Raw genomic sequence first — 10,957 nt, 5'->3', positions numbered from 1 at the left:
AGTTGTACATTTTTCTGAAGAAAGAAAAACTGCAGCGGTAACATATACATAGTATGCACGTACTTCATTCAACGATACTCCGCGGCTTCCGGTTTACGGCAGCGCCATGTTGACCATACTATCACTCTACACCACGTGCTCTACACTCTAGTTACACCCACGGAGGAAGGAAACTAAGGAGAAGCCCTGACGTCACTCTTTGTGAAGCAAAAGTGAAGCCGGAATTTGGCGTTGCTCATGGCGATGCTCCGCCTTTTGGGCCACCCTCCTCTCTTGTTTACATCTTTCGCGAAACCACGCCGCGCTGCGCGTGGTGTCGCGCGCTCGCGCAACATCTGGCAGAGCACGGTGCAGGTAACACAGCGCAACAAGACACGGTGACTAACGCAAACCCGCCCACTCAGCGCCTTTGCCACGGCCCGAAACCTACCAGAGCAACACGTGTGAGCGCTCAAAACCATAACAATGCCGCCATTGTGGCCCAAAAGGCGTGGCCATACAACAAAAAAAAAAATAAAAAAGCAGCAAAAAAATGAGAACCTACTACGTCATTCCGCCACACTTTTCTCCTAGCGCGCGGAGGGGGTAGGGCCTCTCCTTAGTTTCCTTCCTCCGTGGTTACACCTTTTGGCTTGCCCCTTCTGCCACACAACAATAATCGTTATCTGCCTTGACGCGTTTCCTTTCTTTAACGCTGCGAGCCCGGAACTTTCCAGTAACGAACGGCACGCGCGTTATCAGAAGGGGCACTTCAAAGGGTGTAAACTGTTCTATGCTGATAACGCGCGTGCCGTTCGTTACTGGAAAGTTCCGGGCTCGCAGCGTTAAAGAAAGGAAACGCATCAAGGCAGATGACGATTATCGTTGTGTGGCAGAAGGGGCAAGCCAAGGGGTGTAAACAGTTCTTATGCCAGCCTATGCGCCATAGAGTTTCCTACAAACATTTTTGTAGGAAACTCTATGCTATGCGCGCGCGTGTTGATAATTAAGGTACCCCAAGATGGCGGAAGGTATTGCGGAAGCCGACGACAGCGGCGGATGTGATGACACGTGCATACTATATATATTCGTAAGAGAATCCGTACAGTGTTGAGCACGATTCTTCCACCGTGGTGTTGAGCACGTGGTGGCTGGTTCGTCATCGTGAGTTAACAGCGTGAAGGCAAAACGCAAGATCTCACCTATTCCTAGAAGGTAGCTCCCACATCTCATACTTGAAGAAGAGGCTTACCTCTATCGCCCATATAATAAGGTTTCTTGCCGGTAAACCGTGGGGCACATCCGTGGCATCTATTCTTCAACTATACACGACGCTCTTCTTAGGATATAGTTGCAATACCAGGAACCTTTGCATTGTTCGTACGCTAACCGAATCCATGATTAAACCCCATATTACTTCCTTCTAGCGCCCTCTCCATCCTCACCATGTACATCATAAACAGCAGAGGGGATAAATATAAAAATAAAATAAAACCCCTGCCTCAGCCGCTTGTTGATATCAACTTTCTCCTCGCTCCGCATCCCTTCCCATTCAGTGCAAACGGTATTTTCTAGGTAAATCTCTCTCAAAAGCTGTAGAAAGTCGTCGCCTAGGCCTTCCCCTTCCAGAATATCCAACGTTGTCATACGCTCCTGTAATGTCTAAAAAAGCCACATGTACGGTCTCCGTTCTACTTTAGATCTGGATATTTCAATACACTGAGTAAGAACTAATAAGTTATCATCCAGGCGCCTACCGATTCTGAAGCCATTCTGAAGTTCTCCCAATATGCCATTATTCTCTGCCCATGCTTGCAGCTTTAATTTAATCACCTGCACTGCTACACTGTATATTACTGATGTAATGATCAACGGTCTATATAAGGGAATTCTATCCTTTTACCCCTTACCTTTATAAATTAATTTCATTCCATTTCGCCGCCAACTGTTTCGTATTCGTCTGTATTTTAAGTTTTTTTCCCACTGCTTTCAACATAGCTTCTTTTTGGTCCTAGTTCATAAATCAGCCTAACGGGAACCTCGTCTAGCCCTGTGGCTGTGCCCTTAGGCATTTCCCATTCGGATTTCTTCCAGTTTAAATTTGTCAGCATCAGCTCTTTTTCCATCTGGTTCTCTTTCATGCTCTTTTTTCCCCTAAAATACAACCTCATCATTGCCTTGGAAAGATTCGGCGGTTATTTGTCGGGTGGAGCCGCATCCCCTTCAAGTTTGTTTCCACTTTCGTTTAAGATATGTTGATTGTCCCAGCCTTCCTGCCTAATAAGTTTATCTGCTTACAAAGTATTATAGGTGTGGCCTTCTTTTTCTCACGTATTTCTGACAACCAACGTTCACTTTCACCTTTTATCTTTGCTTGCACCAGTATTTGCACCATAAACTTTTTCTCCCTGTATATTTCCCATTTACTGGCTACTTCATCCCGCAGCTCTGCCCTAGGGCAAAGCTGCCTGCCTGCCTGCCTGCCTGCCTGCCTGCCTGCCTGCCTGCCTGCCTGCCTGCCTGCCTGCCTGCCTGTCTGTCTGTCTGTCTGTGTCTGTCTCTGTCTGTCTGTCTGTGTCTGTCTGTCTGTCTGTCTGTCTGTCTGTCTGTCTGTCTGTCTGTCTGTCTGTCTGTCTGTCTGTCTGTCTGTCTGTCTGTCTGTCTGTCTGTCTGTCTGTCTGTCTGTGTCTGTCTCTGTCTGTCTGTGTCTGTCTGCGTCTGTCTGTTTGTCTGTGTCTGTCTGTGTCTGTCTCTGTCTGTCTGTCTGTCTGTCTGTCTGTCTGTCTGTCTGTCTGTCTGTCTGTCTGTCTGTCTGTCTGTCTGTCTGTCTGTCTGTCTGTTTGTCTACTTCATCCTGCGGCAACTGCGCCTTGTTTGCCTGCCTCTGCTCTCGGGATGCTTTCTGCCGTTCGGTGATTGCTTCTCGTATCTCCCTGTTCCACCAGCTTTTCGGTTTCTTTTTTCCTTTCCAACGAATATTTTGTTTCTCTTCCCGTATTTCTGTCGTTATTACACTTAGAAGCTCACTATATTCCCACTCTTTACTTGGCCATTTGCAAAGTTCTTCCTCGACTCTTGTGACTATATTTGTTATTTGTACAGCGTTCAAATTTGAATTGGCCATTTTGCACTCCTTGCTCTCTTTGCTGCTATACTTCCTCGTCGATGACCATTTCTCTCAACTTATCATAAATTCCTTCTGTCATCAGACAGTAATCAATGGTCGATTGCCGGTTTCTCACTTGCCCGTCACACTTAGTCGCTGTATTCACAATAGCGTGGTTATGTTGCTCACAAAGATCTATCATTGTCTTCCCGTTGTTGTCGGTACAGCCACCTAGATCCTGTATGTGGGCATTCATCTGTCACCTAATAGGATAATTTCGGCATCATTCGCGGAACCTTCATTATAAGTTTCGGTTCAAATGGCAGTGGGCTCAAAACCACACTGCCACCTACTGGTTGACCCAAATGGGCGCAACCGTCTCTCGTCCCGACACGCTGGTCTACACGTTCAAGACGACCGCCGGATCGTTATCCTCAGCAGAAGACTTGTGACGCCCTTTACGCACCACCACAACCACCACGCCGCAATATTTCTATCACTCGGCTCTTTTCCTTTCCCTTTTACTTCCTTGAGGCCAAGCGCACATAATTGGCGGCGAGGAGTTACGGAGTCGCCACCTGTCGGAAGCGCCTCGCTGGCGTAGTATGGGGGATCACGCTGCCCGCTTCTCATAGGATTTGCTGTCAGTGCTCACTGAAAACACCACGCGCGAGCTCTCCCGGACATTTCTGTAAGTACTTATGAAACGAGAGATGTTTTTTACTGTCTAAATAATAATCTTGGGCAAACTGAAAGCACAGAATCGTTTACAGACGCTATCTCTTTACCGAATACGTACAGTGAACGGCACTGCGCGCGGTCTCCGCGATTCTCCCGAACCGGCTTCTTGCGTGAAAGATTGGTAAACGCTGAGAGCAAACTATGTGAAATATGTTCTTATAGTGTTTTTATAACTAAATGGAGCGTAATAGAATGAAGCCTCAATGTAGCGATCACACAGATTCGCAGCGACCGACTGCGCGTCTGCATGCTTGTCCGCGCACTGTTTCGTCTTCGCCGCGTGCGCGTTTTCGCGCCGTGCCATGAGCTTTAGGCCGCAGAATATGAGCCTTTGACAGTATACAAGCAACCATTGTTGCGTGGGCGCTATCAGAGCTGTTCAAAAATAATTTCATTGTAGAGACTTCGACGCCTGTGATGTGCCGTCGCGACGATTCAATCTTTTTTTTTTTTCTTCTAAATTCTTGGACGTTTCAATATTATTTCTCGAGTTGCGTCGCACTGTATGTTTATCGGTGTTCTCAGGGTGCGATTTCCCGCTGCTTCTTTTTTGTAATACAGTGTATTAATTCATAATACAAGCGCTAGCATGACCATATGTCATGCTTTTTTTTTTAATGTGCTTCTTACCGCTCCCTTTCCACTCCAGTGAATTTGCCAGTATCTATAGCATCGACAAGTTCATAGACCAAACCGTCATGAGATTAGTCGGGCGAGCGTCTCAGTGCGCGTTTTCCGAACATCGCAGACCCGACGCCGTAGCAGAAATCTTCCTCGCGTTTGTGCTTGCTGCATACCCGAGTTGTAGCCGATGACTGTTTGCCGGTTTTATGTTTCGCGAGCCAAGCTTCACGCAGCTTCTTGTCCTCCGTTGCGTACGTCCGGCACTGCGGCACTGAGCAGTAGCCTGCCATGTTGCGCGCCTTCAAAGGCAGCCACTACCTATTGTAGTGCTTTCAAGCGTTGTAAAGGAGACACTCGAAGCGGGAAAATCTCGCCACTATATGAGGACCGCAGCGTACGAGGGTACGAGGGATCACTAACCTACCATGCTGCACGCCTCCAAAGGGCGCCAATACCTATTATAATACTTTCATATGTTGTCAAGCAGACACCCAAGGCGGCAAAGCCTCACCACTTAATCAGAACCGCGGCCCAGGTGGGACTTTAAACTTTCGTTTTCAGCTCGCTTCGGCCCTTCCGAAGCAGCCGACGCGGCCGCTGTGTCCACGTGATCCCTCATGCCACGTCACGCCGACGGTGGCGCTAGCTTTTCCAGTGGTGGAGCTCGCCCCCAATAGCGCCTGGGCCAGCAATAGATGAACTAGTCCCGGGGAAGCAGCTCTCGAATAGGCCGAGGAACTTGCGTGGGACGTCCAATGTCGAACACTACGACGTCCAATGGACATCCCCACAAATCCGAATGACATACTGCGAATCTCTATGAGAACGTCCTGTGCAAAAAAAAAGAAAGAAAAAAAAAAGAAAGGCATCTGCAGACGTCTACCAGATCCAACACTCGGTACATGACGTTCATGGGACATCCACGGAGCGTTATTTGGCCGTTATGGCCTATGGCGGTTTTAGGTGGTGGTATTTCAATACGTTCTGCGCATGTTGATGCGCCGCAGAAATTCGCATCGAAATGCAGCTGGCCACCATATAATGCAGCGGATATTCGTAGCGTAAGTGGTGTACTCAACGCTACACATGACACTTTTTTATATTCCAAATATACGGAATGCATAGCAAGAAATGTCTTCCACGTGCTAGGAAGTGCAAATACGTCGCGTGCCAAGGAACGTACACGCGCGTGGTATAGCATGGAAGTTTCTTCTTCAGGACCTTTCACCTGGCACAGGTGCGATCGACATTCAACTAATGAAAGTACCTAAGGTAAATGGTATCAAGAAATACACGAAGTACGGTGTATTTATGAGCTGGAGACGTTATAGCTTTGTCCTATATAATTTGTCCCTATCAGGAAACGCGTTTGTCTTTCTAAAAAATTAAAAGACCGAACCTCTGAGTGGCCGAATGTTTATATGTGTGGGCCGAAAAAGGTCCAGGGGCGATATATGTCTTGGGACGTCCCTATATATATAGTAACGTAACCGAAAACTTTATCTAAATTGAGAGAGAGAGAGAGAGAGAGAGAGAGAGAGAGAGAGCCGTCTTGCCGGCAGACACACAGCCACCTGGTAGGCCGTCTCCTGGTATACGTTTGCAGAAAATACTTCGTATGCTGATTCAACATTCCAATAATCTCCGTGATGACGCGTCTTCGGGACCTTGCCGATTAGGACGTCGCTGTGAGATCTACTAAGCGTCTTCATTTGTATGCGGGACGTGTGGATCTCTAGGATGTCGATGTGACTTGCAAGCTGAATATACGACGGTCGCTGTACAGTATGCCTGTTATGAAGAGACAAGTGATGCTACATATATTATCGTATAAAAACACTGAATTTTTTCTGTGAGACCGCAAAAAAGTATACCTCCTTGCAATGTCCACGGTCAGATACCCTAGTAATGACGGCCGTAAGTTAATTGTTAAGTAAAATTTATCGGCTGTCCTTAACGATCCATAATTCCACGTCCGTTGTTCGTCCACACAACTTTCGTATTGGGCTTACATGTTCGGTTCTTATCTGGCTATCAGTTGGATATTGGTGGTCCAATGAACTGCGCCATGTGCAAATGTCTCTAACCATGTGGGCACGACAAAACACTGCAAGTCTGGGTGGGGCCGTTCCCGAAGTGGCGATTTCAGGCGCCCCAAAGCACCTATAGGTCCCGTAATGGTCGCAATCACCTGTCCGTGAGCGCCCTTGTAAATATTTTATTTAACAAGGACGACCAGAGACCCCGCGTGGAAATTTTGATAGGGTCTCCTTTCTAGACGATCCAGAGCACCCACAAGCACAGCCGAACACCAAGCCAGGGGATATGTCTATCCATCAGAAAAATTGCGGCAGAACCCATTTCACGATGTTTGTCGACGATGATGCACAATTATCATTGAATCTATATAGAAACCACACACAACCAGTGGTGTAGCCAGGGGGTGGGGGGCTACCGGGCTTCGCCTCCCCCCCCCCCCCCGCCGAATATTTTTTGGCCGGCGCCCTGCTCCTTTTTATGCCTGGCGCGTCGCCTATGAAAAAAGGCGCATATTCTTTGAACGCCCGGGCCAGACACGTACGGGATGGTTCACGCCTTCAAGCAGACCAAGGGCTTGCCCAAAGTAATGCACCATGCATGGGAAACTTAACAGGAAATAATGCTACCCTGCTATTTCCGCACAGCAGCCCGATGCGCTACTTATTTCACCACTGAATTCCCACTGACCCAGGAAGGTGGGAAAACGGTTAGATACAAACATACATAGATATATAGACAGAAACATACATGAATATGTATACATAGCCTCCGGAAAGTTCGTGAAGTACGCTAAGAATGTTACCGGCAATTTGCCAACAGCTGGCTGTCCTAATATGTGTCTGCAGATGGGCCGCTCCCGTAGCAGCAATTTCCCATATCTTGACATCCCTGCGTAGCATCTACTTGGAAAGGAAAACCCATAATCCAGTTGAGGTTCCGTAGGGGCTGATAATGTCTCTGGGACGCGCTTGTACCACTTTGTCGGTAGGTACACGGAAGCCGCTCCTGTCTGCTTCCCCCAGCCGCTGCAGATGCCAACAAGGCCGCCTGTGGTTTGGGCCCCCGTTTGAGATCAGAACACCCACAACTAACCACGGCCGAACCATACAAGCCCTCAGTTTGCTACCCTACTCTATAGGTATAAGAGAAAGGGGAATACAGAGAGGAAAACGATCAAGAAAGAATGAGCACTGCACGCTACAAAGGACACACAGTATAGGACTGCAAACGGTCATGGAGGCCGGTGCACTTCAAGAACTGCGGTGGCATACTAAATGCTGTCTAAGGAACTATAGTGTCATCTTACTGATGGACTGCTGACATAATACAGGATGACAATACATAGGATCACTTGAAAGGTATTAGGATAAATTAGAGGGGAAAGAAGTTATACAGAGCCAGGGGCAATAAAAGCAAGAGAAAGGACAGAAATAGAGAGAAAGGTAACTAGAGAGTTCGCGAGTAGCCATGGATAGAGGAGTGGATTTCGGAGGATAATCATCGAACGATAGAGAGGTAACGCTTACGCGTTAAATTCACTTTGGCATAGCTTGAGGACTAGTTATCTATGCTGACTAAAACGACACCACTTTGCTAGACACCACTTTGCTATTTAAATCAAACGATGCACGTAGCCTCATAACGACAGCCAAGCTTGTTCTAAGAAAGCTCTGGTCTGTTGAAAATGACCCTAAAATTATTGCAAACAAAAACTAAAGTAACATTGTTTCAAGCTATAAATAACAAAATTACACCAGTAACAGATTTACTTATAGGGGGCTCAAAAAATTGTAAAAAACAATAAAAACGCTAAGTGCCTTTTTTGATGTGCATGTGACGTGGAACACCCATTACGACTTCCTCGCTGGAAAACTGTCCCAAGTTGTAGGCGCGCTGTACTGCCTTAAATATATTCTACGCAAGATAAAAATACTAATTTGCAATGCTTTCTTCTTATGTCATATAAATTACTGCGGTCAAGTATGAGGGCACGGCATCAAAACCAACATACACTGTCTCTCTATCTTGCAGAAAAGAAATAATACGATTGATATGCAATAATCCCTACGATGCTCTTACTCAGCCATTGTTCACAACACTTAATCTACTTAGAATTCAAAATCTCTTTCAACACTGTTTGGCACTGACGCGTCGCAAGGAGCTCAAGCACGCGGTAAACGGTATTCGAAGTATAGCTCGTCTACATAAACATGTAACCTATGGCGCAAGGACAGTTGACCAATGGGACATTTCGCACTCTAGAACGAATTACGGTCGACGAATGCTTCGACGTACACTTCCAAGTTTACTCAACAACGTCGCCTTACGGAAAATAGGTCTTCTGTTCTTATGGAGTTTGCAAAACTTCTTCCAGTCAAGCTAATCCTTGTTATTGTTTATTGCGTTTGTGCTTATGCTATGCTGTATATGACCTTTTTTCCTCTCTCTCTCTCTTTAGTTTGTGCAGTGCTGAATATGGTGCAATGTTACGAATTTTTCAGTTTTTGTTTCATAGCAATGCTTTAACTAATCTATAATGCTCATGTATAAATTTAATTATTTATTGCGCGCACAGACTGCATGTCTTTCTGATTATTAAAATGTATTCCTTCACGTATGTATGCATATACATTTTTGTAAATTGACGCCTACCAACCTGTGTACTCACACGTGAGCGACTGTTGCCTTCTGTTGTCTTTCATGAGTTTTTGGGCTGGTCAAGTTCCCTGCACGCAACGTTTTACCCAGAACCCCACCATGGCATCCTTCTGATGGGAAATAAGGACATTCATGCCTCGTGACCTAGAGCTTTTACGCGTCACCGTATATCCCCCCACTTTGAATATTCGCGATGCGGGTGTATGAAGCTCGGTGTTGAAGGTTGGCACAGTGCCATGAAGGAGGTAAGCGGCGCAGCTGTCACGACGGATGATGAATGACCTAGATAAGAATAGGCGAGTGGCGCTGCGGATGACGTCACCGGCACAGCTGGCGCGGTGCCAACTGGCACAGGTAGCGCGGTGCGGATGGCTTCAGCGCCCGACATAACTCGGCGCTCGGAGAGGCACGTAATCAGTTCTGTATCGGCGCTCGGAAAGAACAGTTAGATCAACAATAAGATAATAATTAGATAAGCAATGACGGCAGAAATTAGAGAAAGTACGCTCACGCGATATACGGGTTCATTTCGTGTAACCACGGTCGTTTGTCTTCCTTTTTTTATTTATAGTTTTCGTTCTCAGTACTACTACTACTACTACTACTACTACTACTACTACTACTACTACTACTACTAATCATAATAAACAAGTGGCAGCCCGGTGGATGCATTTCTGTTCACCGCACGATGTACTCGGAAACCTTTCACTAATCCGGCGTACTGCGGCGTAAAGCAAAAAAAGAAAAAAACCCGAGGGAAAAGGACGAAGATGGAGGCGCTCTTTGTGTCTCCTTAGTTTTTCCTCGGGCTTTTAAGTTTATTCTCTCTTTTTATTTTGCGTCACAGTACGTCAGATTAACTATGCACTAACTCGCCCAACATACAGCACGTTTACATGGACCCGACAGAAGCGGGCCGATCGGCTTGTCGGACTGGAATATTCCTGTCGAGTTCATGTAAACGCTAGCCGGTCGGGCTTAAAGCCCCTGCATCCACGCGCCACCGCCCGGCGGAAACGTGTATGGAGGGGCTTTAGTCGGGCTGAACCAAAGGTGTTCAGGGGGTAATGGATGAACGAGCGTCGAGTCGGTCTGAGTGAGCCTGAGTGCATGAGGTATATGGTTGACCCAGCGCGACGCGTTTGCAGCGTGCATGTAAAAGCAGACTAGTCGGGCCCGCCAGCGCCGAGACTTGCACGGGATCACTGTGACGTCGTAATTCATGCGCTGGCAGCGGGATTAGCATAGCATCAGGAATAGGCCAGGACAAGCGCTGTGTACTTCACTGCGGTGCGAACTAGACACCGCGAGGGTCGAGCGCTGGCATTACGTTCAATGTACTGCGGGCTGAAAAAATTACAAATGGACAGCCATTGCCCTGAAACGTGTTTTATTTGGTAATAAACACGAAATAGCATCAGCAGCTTACGAGGAATTACACTGCACACGCACCCATAAAGCGTACATCACCTGCGCGGTATCAGTCGTTGGCAGCGGTCGGCACCCCTCGCTGCAGAACGCGGTTCAATGGACGAGTGAGCGCTCGCGACCCGGTGACTCAACCGATGTCCTCGCGATTTACCGCCATAATCGGTATTCTCACGCTTCGTTCGTTGAAATGACGGTATACGCTGGCCGTGACCATCAAGTCCCTTTCAAAGCGGAGCTTCAGTTCGACCAAAATGCGGTCAATTATTCAATCTTTAAAAAGGTTGCATCCTATCGGGGCTTGTCCCACAACAATAATTGTCAACTGCCTTGCCCGCGTTTCCTTTCTTGAAAACTCAGCGCTCCCTACTTTCCGCTCGA

The sequence above is a fragment of the Dermacentor andersoni genome, chromosome 2, assembly GCF_023375885.2.
Source record: "Dermacentor andersoni chromosome 2, qqDerAnde1_hic_scaffold, whole genome shotgun sequence".
NCBI classification, from domain to species: domain Eukaryota; kingdom Metazoa; phylum Arthropoda; class Arachnida; order Ixodida; family Ixodidae; genus Dermacentor; species Dermacentor andersoni.
The sequence above is the reverse complement of the archived record's forward strand: the minus strand, read 5'-3'. Positions refer to the sequence as shown.